Genomic DNA, 9,039 nt, shown 5'->3' with positions numbered 1-9,039 from the left:
TCCTTCCTGTACTTGTTCGAAAGCAGAAAAGGACCTGAGGGTCCTGGTGAACATGAGCCAGCAGCATGTCCTTGCTGCCCAGAAGGCTAATGGTGTTCTGGGCTGCGTGAGGCAAAGTTTCGCCAGCAGGCTGAGGGAGGTGATCCTTCCCCTCTGCCGAGCGCTGGTGAGGCCCCACCTGCAGTGCTGGGCCAACTTCTGGGTTCCCCATTACACGAGAGACATGGACATACTGGGGGGACTCCCGCGAATGGCTGTCAGATGATGGACCGGAGCACCTCTCCCATGAGGAGGGGCTTGGAGATCTTCAAAACCCACCTGGACGTGGCCCTGGGCAGCCTGCTCTGGGTGTCCCTGCTTGGGCAGGGGCTGGAGCTGCTGGGCTCCTGAGGGCCTGCCAGCCTCAGCCAGTCTGGGGTTCTGGGGATTTTTTCTGAGAAACAAATAGATACACAATTCTGTGTGGGTCAGAAGGTTATTTTCAGTGTGATAATTACACACAGACCACAAAGGGCAATGGCTCACTAAGAGGTTGTTGTGGCCAGGGTCCCACAAGACTGCAGCAGAGGGGGCATCAGAAAGTGCCCAACTTATTGAAGTACTGAAGTATTTTACTACTTTTAGTTGTTAGTTACAAGTGTAAGGGTGCTTACAGATTTGGTAAGATCTCTAAGACTAAGATAATTCTAGTGGAAAAAGCCCCACAGGAAAAAAAAAATCCTAGTTTAACTGCTGAAAATCATTGTTGACTGTAACCATAGGAGAAAAACAGAACAGCCTAGAAAAAGCTGAGGCATGTGATGATGGACTTAGAAATAATTACTTAGGTGTTCAACTTTATATCCTGTGAGTAACCTCAGTGATTCAACAAACCTCTTCACAGAGCATAAAGGTACGGACCTCTTCCACCCAGGATGGTGGCTGCATTACCTTGAACGCTATAACATTAACAACTCCTCCACCTAGCTGCCTTTTTCCATAATGTCAATGCAAGCAGCTGCCGACAAGCACAGGCTCGTTGAAGTATTATTTTGGGGGAAGTGCCAGAAATTATTTATTTCAACAGACTTTTGAACATACTGTACTATTATTCTTAGAGAGTATTAAATGGGTTGCACTTTTAGTTGAGTGGATACTTAATTTTTGTTTTGGGTAAAAAGATTGTTTATTTTACACTAAAAATAGATCAGTGGTATTATATATGATTAAGAGATGTTCTTTTTAGTGGTGGCCTTATTAGTAAATCTGCTATGAAAAATGTGTTTATTAGGTAGCTAACAGCACTTCAGTTTGTGTCAGACCATTAGTTAGCAACCTCATGGGTGACTCTACCGCTGTTTCTGGGTGATCAGCTGGGTTTTATTGCCTAGGGACTGCAATAACATAGCCCACATTTGGAGCAGTAAATCACTGAGGTCCAAATTAAGTTATCAACATAAAGTATTTGATAATAATACAAAGCTAAATGGCTGTTTGGAAAAGGTGATGATGGTGGTTTTGGCATTGGTGCATTCACGTGAGCTGTTTGCAAATAATTTGAAGTCTGAACTGATTTTTTTTTTTCCTAAAGTTATGGCCAAGTTTTGTTCTTAATTTAGTAATTTGGATTATTGCCTGTTGTGCTTAGGACTTGACATCTGGGGAATGCATTTAAAGAATGAATTAAAGAAACACAGACCACTTTAAAGCTAGTTATTAGAAGTTAACGGAAGAAATATTTTGTTAGTCCTCTGAGAGCCACTACCTCAGAACAGCTACTCTTTCCAGTTTTGTGATATTGAACTAGATTTGTTTTCTGCCTTCTCTGTGAAAGACCCATGCAATTAACAAAGGGAATCCACAAACTGCCTACAAAGAGACAGACTTACCAAACCCATGAAATGAGCCATCTCAGAAGAGAAACAGTCTAGTAGAATCTTCTTTCCTTGTTACTGCTTTATCAACTCTGCCAGCATTACCAAAAGTGAATGTGGAACATTTCCTGCCTCTTCCATGAATCTCCAGACAAGGCTGGACAACTCACATGGAGCAAAGAGAGTATTACCACCTCTAGTTATCTGCTCTTCTCTTTTGCTGATGGTTACTGTCCCATAACAGTCAGCAGAATCAGTGCTTCACCCTGCTTAGTGATGTAAAACACTGATCAGTTTGGGATCTGTTAGTCTGTTTGTTGGATTTTTCTGACATTGAAACCTTAGGGAGATGAACAATTTAGACAGGAAGGCAAGGTAACTTCTCTTGGTATGAACAGACATTTTCTGGGGACACTGTTCTGCATCAGGTTCTCTAGCTTCTTTTAGATCAAATCTGTCTGGCATTGTAGCTTGAATTTCAGAGACTCTTTTTCACTCTCCAGTTACTGCTGTTGCCAAACAATGGAATTACAGATACAGAATTCCTCAATGGGAGAACTGCAACAGCAGGAAATTTTGAGAAGTCTGGTGTATTCAAAATCTCAAGAAAGGGCAAATGACACTGCAAGACTCAAAATGCTGGACAACTGAGGAGGAGAAGGATTTAAAGCCAGATTTTTATTTATTTATTTTTTATGAGCACCTTTGAATTGCAGTAGTTAATCAATACTTCAGAGAAAATGTCTATGCTAAATATTCAGCATTTTAAATAAAGAACATGGGGCTCTTCTGCAGTAGGACCAGCAAAGGCCAGAAGAGTGTTCCTAACATCTTGAGGCTAATACAAGGAAAAAGAACACACAAATCAGCCTACCCTTACTCATGATGTAAAGAATCAACTATTGACCCTTTTGCATCTGTTTAAAAAATAAAATCCTTTTGATATTCATGTGAGTATAAAAATATTGATTCAAGTAAAACAAGGCTATTAAATTCCACTGTTATAATATTCTCCAGTAATGGTTCAGACTGCATAAGCTCTTGATAGATGAGATGTTTTCATCCCTTAGGGTACACACGAAGAAGAAAAAAAGATGGTGAAGGAACACTGTTTTCACTATCTATTGTTTCAGATGTAAGAGCGTGTTGCTATCCAGTGGGAGCAACGCATCTGCCTATGGACTCCAGCTGTATGCTAAATGTTAGGAGTCAACATGCAAATAACAAAATACCAATCAATCCTACCATGTGACAAGCCTCTGAGACATTTAATTTCATAGGGTTCCTTCACTTCCCCAGTAACACCTAGATATGCCTAATTTGTTACTCATTTGTAATAAAGACATGAGCTGAAGAAGTCAAACTGATGAATTTGCACTTAACAATTGCTTTACGTAGCTGAAGTATTGTAATATATACCAGAAGGGTGCAGTTTACCATACCCTCATTAATCAAGAACATTAATGGATACATTCCTATGTCAAAAGGAAAGAAAAGACAAGACCTTACATGAAATATATTAAGAATCAGTCATTTAAAATTCTTCATGTAGTTTTAAATGTACCTTTTCCCACTGCCACATGGGAGAAGTACAAATTATTTTAATTTATATGTTTCCTGTATCAAGACAATTACAGCAAAGAGTTTCCCAAAGACAAGGCTGAATCTACAGCAGATATGGGTTGAGACACACTTTCAGTGCTGGGTGAGAAGGAGGTATCAAAAGCCAACCCTTGCCAAGCTGCGTATTTAAATAGTATTAAATGATAAAGAGCGCTGATTGATCTAAACACTAATCAGCCACTGTTTAAGTAAATTATATGCAGAGATTAATGCAAAAAAAAAAAAAAAAAGGAAACTAGAAATATAAAACAAAATCAATGCTTTTAGAAAGGGGAGAATGAAAAAAGCAGAAATAGTGGTTGGTTTTTTGTCATTCCTCAGCCTTTTGAGAGCGCAAGGTTTCTGAAGGAGTGACCTACGCAGCTGCAATCATGTAGCACATCCTTGGGCTATATCTGAAAGTAATCATAATCACACTTACAGCCTGAAAGGCGCAATCCCCTGCTGTAGCTGGTCGTACCACCAGCTCCTAGTAAACATTGTAGCTTCAAAACGTACAGCTTGCTCCTGTGTTTCATGCTACATTTGTCACAAGCTTTCCTGAAGCACATTTGGTGGCTGATTCACACACGTTATGCGCTGTTGCACCATTCGATGAAAGTGGGTGGGTAACAGCGTGAGCTCTTACAACTCCGTGTGAGGAGAGGCCGATAGGGGAGTAAGGAATGTTGTGCCACGTTTTGGCTTATGCTGTTTATTTGCACAAATGTGAAAGACGCTACTTCCCTAAATACTTCGGCTGAACTGTCAGCTTTTCCTTGGCGTTACTGATTAACTCCGCTCCCCCTCATCCTCCCTCTCGCTGCTCTGTCACGCACACACTCAGGGATCAGTTCAACACAGAGCACGGCAAAACCTCTCCACCCAAAGAGTTCAAGCCTGTGGATGCCTTTGATTTGAGTTTAACTTGGCTTTTGCTTAGCTATCTCCTATGGCTCTTCCAAGAGAAGGGCGGTAGTTACACCCACGGCTTTCAATAATATTTATCACAACCTGTTTGAGCAAGTCTGAGTGCAACCGGTAAGTCTCTGAGGATGGCAGAGAGGACCATTGCATAACGGGGTTCAGCTTAAGTCCAGAATGCTAACTTAGCTAGACGAGTCAACATCCCCCAACTCAGAAAACATTATTTGAAACAGGAAAAGAATGCAAGCTATTTTTCCTAAGGAGTGCACTGTTGGTTTTGTGTTAGAATTTGCAAGGTATGTACATAATATATGCTGCTGTCAAAAGCTCCAAGCATTTTTTGTTTCAAGACTGCGAAAGAATGTGGTTTGTCACAGCTCACTGCTAGAATATTTGTAAAATGCTCATGGGAACTCTTGGAATAATTAAAGAATAGTGTCTCCATGACAGGCTAACACCCATCCCAATTCCTTCGCAAGGAAACAATATGGTTATATATTATAAATTATGGCTAATTATCTCACATCCTGTTTCCTCATAACCCTAAACACAAGAAACCTTTTCTTCTTCATGATATTCAGTCTTGCTGTTAATAACATCTTTCATTTCTACAGTGGGATTTATTCCAGAGGATTCCAACACATCTCCACGGAGCACCGTCAGAGTGTGACCACTAACACCATACAGAGAAGAAAACTCTGGCCAAGAGCATTATAAAATTCCTCTGATCCTATATAAAAGGACTGGTGTTATCCACAAAGAACTGAGAGAGTCTTGTTTTCTAGGGTTTTATCCAAGATCCTCCCCTTCAGCTTCAGAGCCAGAACACGCTTTAATTGAACGGGAAACTCTCAGGAGCTGATGCGTGGTTCCTGGGTATGGAAATATTGTGACTCTGAAATGTGTGCTGCCAAGTCTTATCTTATCTGATCACACCCATCAGATCCTTCTGGAGATGAATGTTGTCAAAGATGAAGCCAACAGAGTTTCTATATTTAGTTTAATAAATGGTTGGTTCAAATACCAATAATAGAATTAACAGTGGCTGATTAATCCCTTCTAATGAATTATAATACAAAAAAAAAAAAAAAAGACTCCAGTCTTCACTGTCTTCTGCGGCTGGGCAAAACAAGTCCAGTATCGATATCTGAAAGGGATGAGTATGTTGTATGAGATGGGGAAAGGCTTTAATGGGCAGTGAACCAAAGCAGATGTTTGATAACTCTGACAATTGTAAAAAGTTTCCAACGTGGCCCTTAGAATTTATTAAAACAAATACAAGGAGGAAAAAAAAAAAAAAAAAAGTAGTTATCTAAATTTGCTACACTCCCAAAACAGATTTTTTCAGGTTTTAGACCAAACTTTTGCAGACCAGCCTTTTGCATTCTCTTCGGCTAAAAAAGCAGAAGTCTGTAATTCCTCATTAGTATCTGTTGACTCATTCTGCTTACTTTCATTTATATAATATTATGCTGTATTTCCAAACAATGACGCTTACAAGCAAAGACATGTCGCCTGTAAATAAAAAACACAATATCTCAATCAGGCTTTCAGAACTATTAAAGAATGAAAAACTCTAACACTGAAATAGCTTTGTTAGTGCAGCCAAGTATCCAAGGCATTATGACACACAGAATACACAACCTACTTACTTGGATACATATACATATGCTCCAGAACTCCCAAATTAAAAATTCCCTAAGAAGCAATGAAAATGCAAGTACTAAAGACAGAAAGTTCAGACTACTACATTATTAGAAAAATGAGATAAGCTACCTAGTTTATGTCCAAGGTTTTGTTGTTGTTGTTGTTTCTTGTCTGTTTTTGTTTCTGCATCACATCTAAACACAAGTCAAAATTGAATCTGAAATGAAAGCAAAGATCAAAACTCATTGCTGGAAAGGGGAATAAAGAGACACACAGAAAACTTCTGGAAAAAAAAAGTAATCAAGCAACCCCCTTGCAAGTACCTCAAAGATAAGAAGGTATGAACCAACATCAAATGATGTCATACCCATCACAATTCATTTTATACCAGAGTAACATGCCCTTTGGACAGGAGAAACAGAACACTGATGTACTTGATTTTAGTGGGCCTTTCAATGCTGTTTAGCCTAAAAAAGAAGTCTGAGAATAATTTTTTTAAAGTTAAGACCAGATAAAAATACGTTGCAAAGAGGAAGGAAACAATCTGTTGTTCCCTGTGCCAGCGGTGGACAGGACTAAAACTATGGGCTTCTGATGCAACAGGAAGGATCCAGGTTATGGATTATGAGCAGCTTAACAAAAGCAAAAAATTTAAACCAGAGAAATAGCTTGCCTGAGGACGCTTTGGAAGAGACAGTCCACCTACAGAGGCTTTGAAGCACAAAGTGAACAAAGGAGCAATGGATACAAGACTGATCCTAAATGGGGGCAAAGAGGTTGAATGAGTTCTGAATCAGCTCTGAGTCTACTCCAGACTTTTTTTTATGCCATTTGAATATACCGACATTCCTCAAAAGCCCGGAATACAAGAGCTAAAGAGACGAATCGTTCATTGCTCAAATGAGCATCTGAAAACAAAGAGCAAAAACATCATGTCACCAATGGTTCTTCTGTTCCCTGGATATTGAATATTTTGGTAGCTTTAATCAATCAATCCCAAGAATGTCACTATAGGAAGAACAGCTTACTAATTTAATTTTTTTTCACTCCATCTCTTTCAGAGACACAATGTAGTACTGGCAGCTTAGAGACTACAAAAATACCACTTCATGTTCATTTGGGTTTATTACATTGAGAAAGAAATAATCACAAGGTCAGTGTTGCCCATCCCTTGTTTGCCCTCGTTGCAATGGTTTTCAGATAATAAATGGCATAGGATCATTTCAACGGTGAAGGATACTCCAAAGTAAAAAAAATTCAAATTTACAACACCAAAACACAAGTATTTCCATTTTCCCCTCTGCACTCTATGCTAATCCTAATTTCTTCACTCACAGATAGCTACCGCTTCGCCCTCCAGGAGTTCCACTCTACCATGCCCTGCCTCATCCTTGCTTTTTCATCCACCACCTCCCCTTGATCTACCATATCGTTATTGAAATCTCTTCAGCCCAGGTAGGACTGGAAACCTCTGAGGGCAGGAACTTTGTTGGCACACAGAAAAGCTCAGAACCTGACAGCAGTGAAGTCCCAGGTTTTCCTCTCAACTGTAAACAGCGTACAACACGTGCTCGTCTCCAAAGGTGGATGAGAAAGGGCCAAAGGAGCTCTGGTAATACAGCATACGTTTGAAGCTGTATGAGTAGGTATAAAGGTCAGTGCTGGAAAGGATAAGGATGCCTCTCTTTTACCCATGTAAGATACACGATCACAGGATCAAACAAAAGTACAGACAGCACCTCAGATGTGATGAGTGTTTCTCCTTGCATTCCTCTCTGTCACTGAAACCTCCCATCAGCTTCCCTGGCTCCTCTGCGCAACGTGATCTGTGCAGCAAGAGGAGCTGACAGCAACGTCTTCACGACCTGTGACAGAAACAGCGAATACCGAGGCTTCCTCTACATCTCTGAGTCTCAAGTGACTTAGGAGTCATTTTAACTACGAGACTCAATAGTGAGTAAAAACATACGGCAGTTCTGTGTAGCACGGCCTCCTTGCAACAAAACCTTACCTCTGTGACCGGATAGTCGAACACAGTGCTGTTGTTCCCTCACCATTCCTCCTTCTTAACTGCTCCAGTGTCTGGTTTGAGGGTCATTCAAGATTTCAGTCTACTCAAGATGCAGCACTGAAAGTCATCTGTCTTAGTCTGCAACAGGGCTTTCTTTAATCTCATCCTTCAAAACAGCTCATTCCTTTCTTCAGATGATGGAGTTCATTAACCTTAATAACCCTTAAAGTCAGACTTACCTTACACATTTCGTCATCTTTCTTCTGTCTGTGCTTTCCTACCTATGGCTAGAGACCTGCTTATTATTACATTTCCCTGCAGCCCGCTAATGAAGCCAGTCCTTTCCTTTCTTCCTCTGCCTCTTCTCACGCGCTGTCCCCACGGGCTGCTCTTACTTAATTCAAGCTCTTCTGACTTAATCCTAAATTAATACTCTCCATAACGAGGTGCCACCACTCTCCCCAGACTCCGACGCGCACCTTGCCCCACCGTGCCCCAACAGCCACACCGCCACACTCCACCAAGCCCCAGCCCGCCACCGCCTCCTGGCCGGGCAGCCTCGTAGGGCGGGCGGCCATCACCCTACCGCCCCCTGGTCCCTCACCCGCCATCGCCATGGCCATGGCCATCGCCATCGCCATCGCCCCCAGCTTACGCAGGGCTGTGCTCATCGCCCCGCTGCGCCACATCGGCCACACCACACTCGCATAACGAACAGACAGAGGCTGCTTTGGGTTAAGTTTATTAAAACGAGGGGCCGAGATGGGTTCAGGTTATTAAAATAACGAAGAAGGGAGGGCTGTGAAGGAACGAGGGTGCTGACCCTCACACACACCCCCCCCCCCCCCGTCGCGCTGTGATGACGCCACCGCCGCCCGGGCCGGGCCGCGCCCCTCCGCCTCGCCGCCAGCAGGGGGCGCCCGAGCCCGCCCCGCGCCTCCCCCCCCCCCCACCGCCCCGCCCCGCCAACCGGCGGCGGGTCACGTGCCCCCGCCCGCG

The 9,039-nt window shown here is 42.2% G+C and overlaps 1 long non-coding RNA gene across 4 annotated transcripts; it reads right to left on the bottom strand.

The window, feature by feature from the left end:
- Window positions 1–907: 907 nt before the first annotated feature.
- On the bottom strand, window positions 908–8,863 carry LOC310886067. 4 transcript variants are annotated; one of them, XR_014575098.1, is made up of 6 exons: window positions 8,041–8,863; window positions 7,769–7,894; window positions 6,875–6,937; window positions 6,703–6,787; window positions 6,159–6,246; window positions 908–5,897 (listed from the first exon to the last, which is right to left on the bottom strand). It is a non-coding gene; the product is annotated as an uncharacterized lncRNA (long non-coding RNA). The 4 variants fall into 4 exon arrangements; XR_014575099.1 differs by lacking the exon at window positions 6,875–6,937; XR_014575100.1 differs by lacking the exons at window positions 6,703–6,787; window positions 6,875–6,937.
- Window positions 8,864–9,039: the final 176 nt, after the last annotated feature.

Source organism: Anser anser (assembly GCF_964211835.1).
Source record: "Anser anser genome assembly, chromosome: 1".
Classification (NCBI taxonomy): Eukaryota; Metazoa; Chordata; class Aves; order Anseriformes; family Anatidae; genus Anser; species Anser anser.
This window is presented reverse-complemented; position numbering and strand designations above follow the sequence as displayed.